Here is a 16,362-nt window from a genome sequence, read left to right on the forward strand (position 1 = left end):
ATTATGACATAGGCTTTTACTCGGTCTTTATTCTATTTTTTTAAGGAAAAATATTAAGGGTAACTCTACTCCTGAGCTAGAGTTGGTGGTGGGTTCTTGGCACAGTGGATGCTTTAATGTGAGAATTTCACAAGGTGTTCAATGTGAATTAATATGTGTGACTTTTCGAGCTAACAAAAAAAAGATCTTCAAGCGAGTAGTAGCGATAAGTTACTAAAACCAACTTATTCCTTGAAGCACCTTATATTTCTAAGTCCTTGCCGTTGCATAATATAAAATAAAATCCTTTTTTAATAATGTATATGGGTGAAATCGAGCCCATGGGATGTTTGTAGTCATTGCGATGCGACTGGCGGGACGTTTCAGATTCTTTGTCGTTTTTGTCACGGCGTATTGAAGAAGAAATCGAAGTGCTCATGTCGTTTCTCGTCATTTCTATAAACTTACTCTCCGAGAAATGAGGGGACTATCCGTATACGGGTGAAATTGAGCCCATGGGACGCCTCGGTTTCCGATAAAGCGAACGGATCAAGAAACGCAAAGGCAAGAAATCGGAATCGAGGCAAGGGGCCCCATGATCCGGGGTCCGGGCAAAACACCTGCCCTCGGGAGTATCGGGGCCATGACCCCCAGGTCCGGTTCGAACCCCAAAAGCCTCGGAGAGCATTACCAGATAATCGAGCACGACAAATAAAAGACCATGATATCCGCGACCAGCCGGCTATCACGGCGTGGATCTCGGCACGTATCGACAGAGAAACGGTGATTAGTTAAACAGAAATTTTTTACCTTTTATGTAATTGTACTTAGGGTAAAACTCCCCCTACTATATAAAGAGGGGTCTGATTATTCATTAACCACGCTGTAACACGCATATCAAGGAAATATACTCTTATTTACTCTGTTATTCAAAGTTCTTATTTTTGTTCATCAAATCACCAGTAACATGAGCTCGGGATCGTAACATGAGCTCGGGATCGAAGGCAGACATTTCATTAAGCTGTTACTAAGTCCGGGATCACTCCTCTTGATTGGTTTGATAATTTATTACATCTTTTATCTGTTTAATCTAACGCAATTTATCGTTTGTATTGAATTAATCCGCATATCCTTAAAATCACATATAAATTCAATTGTTATCCGTTTTTTTAGGGTAAACAATCAAGACTCCTAAGTTCCTAATTATTGTGCATAAGTATAATTTGATAATAACTTTGAGCTTGTTATTGCAGTCGAGTAGTTGTGAGTAAAAACAAATTGAGCTAGCTTTAGTCTCATCATATTGTGTGATTTCGCCAAATTTTGAACTACTTTTTGGGACTTGCAAGTTTGATGTCTAAATACAGGTAAAAATTGCCAATGAAATTATTGACCAATGCATTTCCCTATAATGTTTCTGTGGATAAACACATAATCATCTAAAGATTCAAATTTACTCTCATCTTTGAATAATTCTTAGGGAAAAGTTATTATAAGCCAATAAAACATTTTCAAAGCTAAATACACCATCAAAGCTTATAATTAATCTGATGATATCAATAGGAGTCTTTTATACAGTACCCTCTACCTTCTTTTCTTCCCCTTCCCCAACTTCCTTATGTAATGAAAATTTTAAAAAACAACAAAGAAATAAAACGCAGGAAATAATCTATATATATATATATATATATATATATATATATATATATATATATATATATATATATATAATTGAGGGGATCGGAGAAGGTGACTTGGCACCTCTAATAGGCCAAATAACCTATTTATACTTTTCTCCATTTTCCAACATTTTCCCACTAAATCTTTTCATTTCTAATCCTAATCTATATTTACTTAAAAGGAAAGAAGTCAGACCTAAAAATTTGCCAAGTGTTCCACATATAAAATGCCATGTAGCAACTTTAGGACAAATCAGTTATTTTAGGTTAAATTAGTTTCTATTTTGAAATTTTGAAATTTGAAAACAGTTAATTAGGTATTCTATATTTTTTTAAAAAGTAGTTTCTACGTTATTCTATATTTAAAAAAAGAAGAAGTAGTTTCTACGTTTTCTTTTTAAAGAAAAAGCAATTCCTATTAAATAGGTATATACATACATTTTGAAACCTTCAAAACGGCAACTGGGAACGCCATTTTCATCTATTTGCCCTAAAAATTTCATCCTCCAAATTCGGCACCTCAAACCCACGATGTCTCACCACGATATCAACTCCTTACCCACGAACTCTTCTGCCCAGGATTACAGTAACATGATTTCACATTTTTATCAAATCAGTTCTACTTTTACAGTATATAGTTATATTCTTTCTCCATCGTGTACATATCAAACAGCAATTCTAGAGTACAAGAGGTGACCGGTATGATTTGTATTTCATGAACAATCTTTATTCCAGTTGAGATTATATTCCTTTAACTGATATTTCCGTGAAGTTTTAGTTTCTACTTATATTTACAAATACCTCTGTCTATTTCAGGATATAATGGCGGCTGAAATCAATTTTATTACTGAAATTAACAGCAAGTCAATGAATTGGAAGTTAAAAGTTCGTATTGTCAGGCTTTGGAAAAATCCGGATCGCGACAGGCCTGACAACCCTTTTTCAATTGAGATTGTTATGATGGATGAAAAGGTATTGCTTAAAACTTTATAATTACTTTCTATTTTGTCATTGTTTACATATGCATAAGTATATTACAGTCATATACAGAATAACTTAGTCATTTTAACTAATTGAGTTTTTTTGTAGGGCGACCGCATTCACGCAAGTATTGGCAGATTTTTTATCCAAAGGTTCGAATAAGAAATTAAGAAAATGGGTTTGTACATCATGAAGAATTTCGTAGTTTGTCCAAATAATATGAAGCTGAAGACCAAAGACCACAAGTTTAAGTTGATGTTCACGCATAAGATCATTGTTGACGAAATACATGATCCACATTTCAACATGTGTATTTTCAAATTTAGAACCTATGAGCAGCTGTCAAATCCCCAAGAATTTGACAATACTGAGCTATTTGGTAATTAAATTTCTCTCATTTTTTCCAGTTTTATTTTACTTTGCCTAATTTATTTTCTATCTTATGAACTCTAAGTGTGAACTAAATCAATACTAATTACAGTACATAAGATCAAAGATTAAGTTTTAGATTAAAGTTGAATTTCTTGACATTGTTAAATCCTCTGTCGAAAAATCATAATCTGATTTCTAGAAGGCCTTTGTAGGCATATGGAACTAAAGAAAGGTTAGTACTGTACCATTTCTCTGAAGATCTCCAGTACAGCGGTATATTCTTGGTACTACTTTATATAGTATTTACAGATAGTATTTCAGTGGTTTTATGAAGGCCTAAGGTTAGCTTTTGATCTCTTACTTCCATAGGTAGCTAATGGAGTTCATGCCCACACTTTCCTTGCATTCTCTGAAACCTTCCCTTTTAACAAAACTCAGAAAAATTGATACCAGCTGCCTTTGGAATATACATCTAACTGTTTAATTCTTTTACAATCTTCATTTATATTGTCTATAATGATTACTAATTTTGCACATATTTCCTTGCTTTGTAGATGTCATCGGCGAAGTTGTGAGTTATGAGGACGTAGAGCCTATCAAGCAAGATGATAACATCCGTATGTACATGAACATTGAGATACATTTTGTCAAATGCTTCACTTAAAGCAACTTGTGTGGAGGTCATCATTTAAATTTCATGTTACATTGTATTAACCATCATATTTTGCATGTCTTTTCATTAACTTTGCACATAGCACATGAGTTGTGCTTATATTTACACAGGTAGAAAATTACAACTTGCTTCTAGAGCTTCCCATAAAATATACTGGTAATTAAATGTTTGGTCAACTTTTTTATTCTAATGATGGATTATTTTGATATATTCGTGTTAGTTACAATGATTGTTGCTTTATACAACGGTTGTAAATAAAATTTTCATAACAGATTTCGATTACCTTTTTTCCCCTTCTCAATACAAGATGATTTACCACCTGTTAGTTCATTCTGGGTAATTTTTGTTTATAGGACATGTCCTGAGGAGTGTAGAGAAACTGTAAAATCTTTGATTTGTGCAGCAGCAAGACTCGCCGACGTGCCAGAATTACGCCTATTAAGAAGTATATTTACTGATATATGATTGTCTAGCCCTGTCTTGCCTTCACCTTTTTATGGGAAAGTTCTGACACTTCATTTTCATCTTGTAGGGTCCAGAAATTCGAACATTGTTTTTAAAAGATTCTAAGCTTGTTCAACTTAAACATGGTCAGGAGATCACAAATTAAAGGTGATGAGAGTATGATATGCATGAGCTACAAAAAGTTAGCAGAGGATGTAAAGCCACAAAGTGTGATCCTCTGTGCAGATGGCACAATCACCTTTACAGTTTTGTCTTGTGACAAAGAGAACGGTTTGGTACGATGCCGCTACGAGAACACTGTTGTTCTTGGTGAAAGAAAGAATGTCAATCTCCTGGGAGTAATTGTGGATCTGCCAACATTGACAGATAAAGACAAGGATGACATTTTAAACTGGGGAGTTCCGAATCATATTGACGTGATTGCGTTTTCTTTTGTTCGTAAGGGTTCAGATCTCGTGGAAGTTCGGAAGCTGCTAGGTGAACATGCAAAGAACATTCTTTTGATGTCTAAGGTTTGCTTCTGACCAGCTAACTATGTAGTCTAATTTTTTCTCCATGAAGTTGCCTATTCACTTTATTGCATCATTGTTTTATGTTTGTAGATAGCTTTCGTGGTACTTGAGAGTCATACACAACACACTAATTTTGCAGAAATGTAATTAAATGATAGATTTAATCTGACTCCTTTTCCCAAGAATTGAAGAAATAACATTATGAGTTGGAACTAAACTAGGCGAGATCCTTTTATACTGAACATCTGGGATCATGAGAAGGTTAGAGATCCTTTCCACTCTTGTGTTTCTTTTGGGTGTGTTGGATGGGTGGGGGGTGGGAGCAAAGATGAAAAGGCGTGGCTTTACGAGTTAAGCAAAACCCCATCTCCCTCACTTGATCAAAGCCGAAAGGCTGATAAATGTATTGTTTTTAAATTTTTGCAGCTCAAAAAAATATATTTGTTGTATAAATTCAGTGAGATATTTTTTTCTGATGTAGATAGTTGTTCGTGCTGGTGGACTTTCACAGCGGTAGTAGTTAGAATGACTGTAATAAGTGTTGCCATCTTTTTATGCAACTATGTATGTGTGGTTGAGGGTGGATTCGCGTGGAACAATAAAGGCAACATATTGTTCGTAAAATCTTTTAACATTTCACATTCTTTTGTTTCACTAAGAGTACCAAAAGTTCTACTTATTATTTCATCTAATAGTCTGCAACATACATTTGTTTCTACAGGTAAGAAAAGTTACCTTAAGTATGCAAACTTTGCCTCAGCTATAAAGGAACATGTAGCTTATGATGAATGTGTTTTCGATTGCAACAACATCACTGTTATATTTGTAAGTGACATAAAATTTTGATGAGAATTAATATTTTTAATGTATGCATTTCATCTAAGACTTAAAACTGTTATATAGATTATGCTAATAAGGATTGGGTATTTCCAAGATCTTAGTTATCTATGTGAGTCATCGTTTATATCATCAACCAACATGACTGACTTGATCATGTTCTCATATACTTCTGATCCAAAGTACACCACAACAAAATGTGATGTCTTAATTACTGTAAATTACACATATGTATAACTGTTCTTTATTTTTTCTGATAATAACTTGAGACAAATTTCTGCTTTTTCAGGTGGCCTAATCGTTTTTAAAAGCTAAGTACTTATGTAGCATTACTCCAGTATGTTATAACAGCTAAGCTATTCAAATTTACACAGAAATCGCTAATTTCGTTTAGAAATATTATAATTAATAGTAAAAATTGAATGTTGCTGCCTTCTATCGCACGTATGTTCTCTTGGATTTGGTGTTTATCCAAATTAACTATAACAAAACTCCGGTTATTTTATATCTACTATGAATATATATTTGATTATTGGTTGAGATTTTGTATCATTATTTTACTTTCCCTGCAACTATGGACGATGTGTATATGAACTCGAAATGAATTTTGGGAAATCTACTTTAGCTTTTGGCTTATTACAGTTATCCAACCTTCTCTGCTAATCATGTTTCTGTGCATAAATATTGGTGGTCCCTCGCATAGATACAATCCTATGAAATTCATATATTTATTTTTTGAATGTGATCGCTAAATTTAGTCTACAATAAAGACATGTTTCTACTATATCATTTTTTTCTTTGAAACAATCCGCGCATCGCGCGGGTACGTATTCTAGTTAATATTAGCAGTCCAAAAGCCATGTCTCTTTGGATACATCCGATAAAAAAGAATCCCAAAAGTCGTCACTATTAAATAAAAGAAACATTTCTTCCCTAACCGCTCATATGCCGCCTCCTTTGGTATTCATCTTCTCATCTTGCTTGTGTTTTTCTTTTTTTCTCTTACTAGCTTTAGCACTATTTTTGTCATGTTGATTTAGTATTTTTACTAAATTCGCTCATCTATTTATCATTTATTGCGTCTGTTGCTAGCCTTTTGTTCAATGTCGTTACGATCGTTGGTACGTCTTATTCTTAGTTTTTCCTAATTTGGTAGACACGGATATGGATGTCATGGTAGTTTGTTTTCCTCCTTTTATTTACCTATCAATAAATTATATATTTATATACAGAGATATGATCAATCTTTAAAAAGTTGAGTAAAGAAGGCATGAAAAAATTCCTAGAGCTTCTTATAGTTGCGACCTTCCTTTTCGTGAGATTTACATCTAAATTTTTTATTTGACTTTCAGGAGAATTTGTATCTTAACACAATTTTGGCTGGACTTTTATAAGAGTTTGTTAATTCTGGAGGTTATAAATAGGAAAATCATGAGATAAAAAATGTGGGAAAAGCGATAATTTAGTGGGTAAGTATGTCGGAAATGGATGTGTAACTGGCGGTCTGAAGGTGTAAAGATAGTGAAGAGATCGAAGTACGAGATGGATATAAACTATAATTTGTTTGAGTATCTGAGGAGGAGGTTGTTAAAATGAGGCAGATCTGTAGTTCGAATGAATTGGAGAAGCAAAGTGCTGTCTATTTTAAAGTCAATCTTGGATCAGTTTATTGATAAATTAGTTAGGATTTTCGTGGAGATCACGACTTTCGTGGAGCCTTTAGTGATCTTTCTGATCGTTAATTATCATTGGTAAAATAATTTCAACTTGCCTACAACCTTTTCTGGATGGAGTTCAAGGAAAAGGTTTGGAACTTTGGCAGTTTCAAACACCTATAAGCAGTGTCAATGGTGAAGGAGAAGAAGAAGTTAGGTTGTCTAAGAAAGTCAGAGTCATTTGTAGTCACAGAAGTGGATTTCTTTTGGTCCTGTCTTTCACATTTTTCTTTTTTTAACACATATGACATTACATTTTAACTTCTTTTATTCTTAGAAGATTTCGAAATTTATCTTCATATTAGAATGATGCAACATGTGTGACACAAAGCACTCTTGAAGCCTGTAATTGACTTGTGATTATAGTAAATAAGTACTTATATGGAGGAAAAACTATCAACTTTAATTTAATATAAACCTTATGCCAAAAAAGAAGATAATTTAAAGGTGAAGAAGTACGCGTAATTCTCTTAGGGGTAAGGAAATGATATTTTCTTGAAACTTCTTTTAAAAAGATCAAAGAGTTAATTGATTCAGAAAATATGTATATTTGGAATCTGATTCATTTATAGAACTATATATATTCCGTCCGTATGCACACATATAATATATATCAAAAATTTATCCTCTTTAACTCAATTAATTTTGTAAAAAAAAATTATATTAAATATATTACTCCTATCTCTTATGACCGCGCGAAGCGCGTATATACTAACTAGTGAATGAATATGACTAGAGTGAATTCAAAGAATGAGGAGAAGGGCAGATATTATTACAGTTTTAAGAAGTTAAAGAGAGAAAACGTGATAAATCCGAAAGTTCAACTAATAACAACCTAAGGATAATAAGAAGAGAAAATACAAAAATAAACGCGACCGTTAAGGGGTTACGCTTGCATTATTTCTATTTATTTTGAGGTTAGGTCTCCCCAAAGTTAGAAAATAAAAAAAGAAGAAGAAAAAACTACAACAACAATAATATATCTAGTGAAATCTCACAAGTGAAGTTTAGGGAGGAAAGAGTGTACACAGATCTTATCCCTATCTTATAGAGATAGAGATGTTGATTGCGATAAACCCTCGGCTCAAAGAAAGCGATTCCATAATAGGTTTGAAGAAATAAGAAAGAAACTATGTCAAAAGTACTGGCGAATAATACAACAGTAAAAGAATAGAAAAAAATACAATAGTACTAGTAAAAGAATAGGAAAAAAATACGATAGTACTAGTAAAAAGGAATACAATAGTAAGACACTGTGTCGAAAATACTAGCAAAACAAAGTATCAACAAAAATAGTAAGCTAGCCTAAGCAGCAGCAACATCACGTTGTTATAGAAACGAAGAATAAAACAATACTAGCATACTTGTAGTACTACAGATAAGGCGCAAAGGGAGCAGAATAGGGTGCTCCAAACTAAAGCCGTACTCTCCTACGGAAAAGAGAATGCTCGGCTACTTACTAATTACCTTTTACTCTAAATCCTGGATCTTTCACGCCTTCTTATTCTTATTTAGGGTTATGTCCTCTATAAGCTGAAGATGTGTCATGTCGCCTAATTACGTCTCCCCAATACCTCTTCAGTCTACCTTTACCTTTCCTAAGATTTGCCACTGCCAATTTCTCGCACCTCCTCATTGGGGCATCTACGCACCTCCTCTGCATATGCCCGAACTATCTCATTCTCGCTTTCGTTATCTTATCAACCGTGGAGGCTACTCCCATCTTGCTCTGTATATCTTCGTTCTTAACCATATTCCGCCTAATATGTCCACACATCCATCTCAACATCCTTATTTTCGATACTTTTCGTCTTCTGAATATGTGAGTTCTTGACTGGCCAACACTCCACCCATACATCATAGTTAGTCTAACAACCACTCTATAAAACTTACATTTAAATCTTGATGGCACATTCTTATCACATAGGACATCGGATGCAAGTCGTCATTTCATCTATCCCATTCTAATACGATGTATGGCATCCTTGTTAATATAACGACCCGATCGGTCGTTTCGAGTATTACAACCCCGTCTTTTCATTTACTGTTCAAATTGTGCTTTACAGTTATTTTATGACTTACGGGGTTAGTTGGTTCAGGTCCGCAAGGATTTCGGAGTGAAATAAGACACTTAGTCTCAAAATTGGAAACTTAAGTTGGAAAAGTTGAATGGAAGTTGACCTATGTGTAAACGACCTCGGATTTGAATTTTGACGATTTCAATAGCTCCGTATGGTGATTTTGAACTTAGGAGCGTGTCCGAAAATTATTTGGAGGTCCGTAGTGGAATTAGGCTTGAAATGATGAAAATTGAATTTTTGGAAAGTTTGACCGAGGGGTTGACTTCTTGATATCGGGGTCGGAATCCGATTCTGGAAATTTGAATAGGTCCGTTATGTCATTTATGACATGTGTGCAAAATTTGAGGTCAATCGGACGTGATTAGATAGGTTCCGACGTCGTTTGTAGAAATTTGAAATTTCAAAGTTCATTAGGCTTGAATTGGGATATGATTCGTGTTTTTAGCGTTGTTTGATGTGATTTGAAGGCTCGACTAAGTTCGTATGATATTTTAGGACTTGTTGGTAAATTTGGTTGAAGTCCCGAGGGTCTCGGGTGAGTTTCAGATGGATAACAGATCGATTTTTGAATTTGGAAGACTATTGAAGGTGATGCCTTCTAGTGCAATCGCACCTGCAGAACATTGGTCGCAGGTGCGAGTTGGGATGCGCAGAAGCGGAGATAGCGCAGATGCGAAAGTAATTTCGCAAGTGTGGACTCGCACTTGCGCGTGGAGGATTGCAGAAGCAACATTTGGCTTGGGAGCCACTGGTTCGCAGAAGAAGATGTTTGCGCGCAGATGCGCACCCACATAAGCGGGATTTTGACCGCAGAAGCGGTGCCGCAAAAGCGGCTAAGTGTCCGCAGAAGCAAAATTCCTGAACAGAATGTTAAAAACAGAGGTGTCCGAGATTTTTGTCATTTCTAACATTTCCAACACGGGTTGAGGCAATTTTTGAGTGAGAAATCACGGAAAATCATGAGGTTCACTTGTGATCATTTCTATTCCATAATATTGAATTATCATCGAATAATCCGACTAGATTACGTGTTTTTGAGGTGTAAATCGGGAATTTGAACTTAGGGATTTGAAAATAAGATTTGAGAATTTGGAGGTCGAGTTGATGTCAGAATTTAGTAAAATTGGTATGGTTGGACTCGTAGTTGAATGGGCTTTCGGATTTTGTAACTTTTGTCGGATTCCGAGATGTGGGCTCCATAGGCGATTTTTGAGTTAAATTTCGTATTTTATTGGAAAATTAGTATTATGAAATTAATTTCAATAATTTGTATTGACTGAATCGAATTAATTGTGGCTAGATACGAGGCTTTAGGAGACCAATTCAGGAGGCAAGGGCATAACGGAGTAAGAAATTACACGGTTTGAGGTAAGTAACACTTCTAAACTTGGTTCTAAGGGTATGAATTCCCGAATTGATGTTATATAAATTGTTTGGAAGAGACGCACACGATAGTTGACAAGTATGTGGATGTGCACCATTAAAATTGTGACTTGAATAAATTTTGTGGAGTTGTAAGAATTAAAGAATCATGTTATTATCTCAACATTTCCCACGTTTTAGAGAAATTGAGATGAGGCTCTTATTAAAGATTATGTTTAAGCTATGTGTCGATATTTTGGGACCCATGGGATCGTGTTATTGTTAAATTGATTGTTTTAAAAATATACATTTCACACTCAGTCATATTCATCTATTGTGAGGATATTTATGGGATCGAGCTGCGCGCCGCAGCATGCCATATTGGCTTTATATATATTAGTATTATTATGGGATCGGACTTCACGCCGCAACAGGCCTTATAGGCTTTATTGTTCTGGATCGGGATTGTCCGCCTGCAGCAGGCCTTATAGGCTTATTTATTATACGGATCGGGACTGCCCGCCTGCAATAGGCCATATCGACTTTATAATACGCTTGGGCTGAAGGAACCCCTCCGGAGTCTGTACACACCCCTAGTGAGCGTAGATGATTATATATTCGGGATGGACTTCCTAGGGCATGTACTTGCCTTAATTATTTATATTGTGATGAATTTTCCTGGACATGGATCTTGTCCGTATCATTTATATTTGGGGATAAATTATCCCAGGGCTGGATTGGCCTTATACGGTACTGAGTGACTGACTGTCAGTCGATGTGTACATATATACGGGATGAAATATCCCTGTGCCGGATTGGCCATAAACAGTACCGAGTGACCGAATGATTTGTGACTAGTATTATATGAGGTTTTCCCACTAAGATGTCATATTCCTCATATCTTGCAGTATTGATCTATTTCACTTGTACTGAGTTTAACTGTTGAACTTGAAAGCATGCCTACATTTCTATACCATTATTTATACTGGACTATACCTACGAAGCTCGTCACTACTTTCAGCCCAGAGGTTAGTCTTGTTACTTATTGAGTTGGTTGTACTCATACTACACTCTGCACCTCGTGTGCAGATCCAGGTGCTTTCATACACGGTGACCGTTAGATCTCAAAGTGCTATCAGTTGGAGACAATCAAGGTAGCTGCCTGGAGTCCGCTGACCTTGACTCTCTTTCTTTCAGATATTGTATTGTTCTATACTTTCAGACAGTGTTTTATCAGTCAGACTTTGTATTCATATTAGATGCTCATGTACTCAGTGACACCGGATTTTGGGAGTGTTTATATCTGTATTTGTGAGATTTCTTCCGCCGAATTTAAATATTATGTTTTTAAGCTTAAAAGATATGATGGTTTATTGAGATTGTCGGCTTGCCTAGTTTTGAGATAGGTGCCATCACAATATGTGAGATTTTGGGTAGTGATAAGTTGGTATCAAAGCCTAGGTTACATAGGTCTCACAAGTCATGAGCAGGTTTAGTAGAGTCTTGCAGATCAGTACGGAGACGTCTGTACTTATCTTCGAGAGGCTGTCGAACCCTTAGGAAAATTTCACTTTCTTGTATTCGGTCGTGCGAACTTGTTGATTCCGGAAAACTAAAATACATTATTCTATTCTCTCACAGATGGTGAGAACACGTACTACTGGATCGGACAGTCAGCCACCAGTTAGGGTCGTGAGAGGTCGGGGTCGTGGTAGAGGTCGGGGCTGAGGTAGAGGTCGAGGTGTAGCTCGTACAGTAGTTGGAGCAACACCTGTAGCACTACCAGTTTCTCCAGCTCGGGAACATATTCCAACCACTTCTCAGGCCGGGGGAGCTACTCATACCCCTATTGCCCATACTCCAGAGCAGGTAGTGCATCGACTTCAGATACCGGAGGCACTACCAGCCCAGTCGATTGCAGCTGCTCAGGTCCCGGTAGTCCCCGTTATGGCAGATGATGAGTAAAGGAGACTTGAGAGATTTGAGAGGCTTTGACCTCCATATTTTAGCGGTACTGAGTCAAAGTATGGTAGGAGGCTTATGAGAGGCGCATGCCGGTCGGTGCAGTACCACTTACGTGGCAGGAGTTCTCTGTTCTCGTTTTGGTAAAGTTTGTGCCACAGTCTCGCACAGAGGAGCTGGGCAGGCAATTTGAGCAGTTACATCAGGTATGGCATGTCTGTGACGCAGTACGAGTTAAGTTTTTTTGAGTTGGATCGTAACGCAGTTTGGTTGGTTCCCACTGATAGGGAGAGGATTAGGAGGTTCATTGATGGCCTCACATATCAGTTGCGGTTACTTATGACTAGGGAAAGAGTATCTGGTGCTACTTTTGATGAGGTAGTTGACATTTCTCAGCAGATAGAGATGGTTTGTAGCCAGGAGCATGGTTAGAGGGAGGCCAAGAGGCCTCGAGTTTCGGGAAGATCTGGTGGAGTACCTTCTGGAGGGAAGTCCTACCACATCAGGGGTCGTCATTACAGACACGCTCATACGGGTCGTCCAGTTCACGGTGGTGTATTATCCAGCCATGGTTCATACAGTTCTCATCAGGGTCAGTCATCTCTCAGTGCACTTCCAGCCTAGAGTACGCCCCGTGCTCCTTCAGTTCAGGGATCATCTGTACCAGGCTCTTCTGGTAGTTATTCTGGTTCTCGAGGTCCGCCTCAGAACTCGCCACCATTCTTCGAGAGTGAGTGCTATGAGTGTGGAAGGCTGGGTCATGTGAGGAAATATTGTCCCCGCCTTACGCGAGGTCCAGTTCAGCAGAGGAGTCAGGCTACTACTTCTGTACCAATTGCTCTACCACCCGCCTAGCTAGCTCGGGGTAGGGCTAAGTCGGCTAGGGGTCTCCCAAGAGGGGGAGGCCGATTAGGTGGAGGTCAGGCCCGATTCTATGCTTTTCGTGCCAGGCCAGATGTCGTTGCCTCAGATGCAGTGATCACATGTATTGTCTCAGTGTGCCACATGGAGGCACCTATATTATTTGACCCTGGTTCTACCTATTCGTATGTATCATCGTACTTCACTCATTATCTGTATATGCCCCGTGAGTCCTTAGTTTTACCTGTACGTGTATCTACGCCGGTGGGCGATACTATTATTGTGGACCATGTGTATTGGTCGTGTGTGGTAATTATGGGGGACTGGAGACTAGAGTTGATCTATTATTTCTCAATATGATTGATTTTGATTTAATTCTGGGTATGGATTGGTTGTCTCCATGTCATGCTATTCTAGACTGTCACGCAAAAACCGTGACGTTGACGATGCCGGGGTTTTCCAAAGGTTGAATGGAGAGGTTCTTTAGATTATGTTGCTAGTAGGGTAATTTCTTATTTGACGGCCAACGTATGGTTGGGAAGGGATGTTTGTCATATTTGGCCTTTGTGAGAGATGTTGATGTAGGTACTCTTCCTATTGATTCAGTACCAGTAGTGCGAGACTTTTCGGATGTATTTCTTGCAGACCTGCTGGGTATGCCACCCGACATGGATATTGATTTCGGTATTGACTTGGTGCCAGACACTCAATCCATTTCTATTACTCCGTATCGTATGGCACCAGCTGAGTTAAAAGAATTGAAAAAGCAACTTTAGGAACTCCTTAATAAGGGGTTTATTAGGCCTAGTGTGTCACCTTGGGGTGTACCGATTTTGTTTGTGAAAAAGAAAGATGGTGTTATGCGGATGTGCATTGATTACAGGAAACTGAACAACGTTACAATCAAGAATAAATATCCTTTGCCGCGTATTGATGACTTATTTGACTAGCTTCATGGAGCGAGGGTATTCTCCAAAATTGATCTGAGATCTGGGTATCACCAGTTAAAAATTCGGGATTCGAATATTCTAAAAACGACCTTCAAGACTCGTTATGGCCATTATGAATTTCTCATGATGTCTTTTGGGCTGACCAATGCCCCAGCAGCATTTATGCACTTGATGAATAGTGTATTCCAGTCGTATCTTGACTCATTTGTAGTGGTATTTATTGATGATAGCCTGGTGTACTCACGTAGCCAGGAAGAACATGTACAACACTTGGGTATCGTATTGCAGAGGCTGAGGGATGAGAGACTTTATGCCAAATTCTCTAAGTGTGAGTTCTGGCTTAATTCTGTGGCATTCTTCGGACACATAGTGTCTAGTGAAGGAATTAAAGTAGATCTGAAGAAAATAGAGGCAGTTCAGAGTTGGCCCAGGCCATCTTCAGCTACTGAGATTCAGAGTTTTCTCAGCTTGGCCTTTATTATCGTCGCTTTGTGGAGGGTTTCTCGTCTATTGCATCACCTTTGACTAAATTGACCCAGAAAGGTGCTCCGTTCAGGTGGTCGGATGAGTGTGAAAAGAGCTTTTAGAAGCTCAAGACAGCTTTGACTACATCCCCAGTATTTGTGTTGCCTACATGTTCAGAGTCTTATACTGTGTATTGTGACGCATCGCGTATTGGTCTCGGCACAGTGCTGATGCAAGATGGTAGGGTGATTGCCTATGCATCTAGACAATTAAAGGTACATGAGAAGAATTATCCGGTCCACGACCTTGAGTTAGCAGCTATTGTTCATTCCTTGAAGATTTGGCGGCATTATTTGTATGGTGTCCATTGTGAGGTTTATACCGATCACCGGAGTCTACAACATCTGTTTAAACAGAATGATCTTAATTTGCGGCAGCGAATATGGTTGGAGTTGCTTAAGGATTATAATATCACCATTCTCTATTATCCCGGAGAGATCAATGTAGTGGCTGATACCTTGAGTCATAAGGCAGAGAGTTTGGGCAGCTTAGCATACTTACTGGTAGTAGAGAGGCCTTTAGCCTTGGATGTTCAGGCCTTGGCCAACCAGTTGGTTAGATTGGATATTTTGGAGCCGAACCGAGTTTTGGCTTGTGTGGTTTCTTAGTCTTCTTTTTATGATCGTATCAGAGAACGTCAGTATGATGACCCCCATCTTCTTGTCCTTAAGGACACGGTTCAGCATGGTGATGCCAAGGAAGTCACTATAGGAGATGACAGTGTGTTACGGATGCAGGGCATGCTTTGTGCCTAATATAGATAGTTTGCGTGAGTTAATTCTCCAGGAAGCTCACAGTTCGCAGTACTCTATTCATCCAAGGTGCCGCGAAGATGTATCAGGATTTGAGGCAACACTATTGGTGGAAGAGAATGAAGAAAGATATAGTTAGATTTGTGGCTCGGTGTTTAAATTGTCAGCAGTTTAAGTACGAGCATCAGAGACCAGGTGGATTGCTTTAGAGACTTGAAATTTCAGAGTGGAAATGGGAGCGTATTACCATGGACTTTGTAGTTGGGCTCCCACGGACCTTGAGGAAGTTTGATGCTGTTTGGGTGATTGTAGATCGGTTGACCAAATCCGCGAATTTTATTCTAGTTGGTACTAATTATTCTTCGGAGCGGTTGGATGAGATTTATATCCTCGAGAGTGTTTGCCTACACGGTGTGCCAGTGTCCATTATTTCAGATCAAGACACGCAGTTTACATCATAGTTTTGGAGAGCAGTGCAGCGAGAATTAGGCACACATGTTCAGTTGAGTACAATATTTCATCCTCAAACAGACGGACGGATAGTCCGAGCACACTATTCAGATATTGGAAGATATGCTACGCGCTTGTGTTATAGATTTTGGAGGTTCTTGCGATCAATTTCTGCCACTCGCGGAGTTTGCTTACAATAACAGCTA

At 37.9% G+C, this 16,362-nt stretch overlaps 1 long non-coding RNA gene across 1 annotated transcript; it reads left to right on the forward strand.

Moving 5' to 3' along the window:
• The first annotated feature begins 2,100 nt into the window (after positions 1 to 2,100).
• On the forward strand, positions 2,101 to 4,664 carry LOC138908702 (uncharacterized). Its single transcript, XR_011415104.1, has 3 exons — positions 2,101 to 2,630; positions 2,748 to 3,018; positions 3,566 to 4,664. It is a non-coding gene; the product is annotated as an uncharacterized lncRNA (long non-coding RNA).
• Positions 4,665 to 16,362: the final 11,698 nt, after the last annotated feature.

Source organism: Nicotiana tomentosiformis, chromosome 3 (genome assembly GCF_000390325.3).
Source record: "Nicotiana tomentosiformis chromosome 3, ASM39032v3, whole genome shotgun sequence".
Classification (NCBI taxonomy): Eukaryota; Viridiplantae; Streptophyta; class Magnoliopsida; order Solanales; family Solanaceae; genus Nicotiana; species Nicotiana tomentosiformis.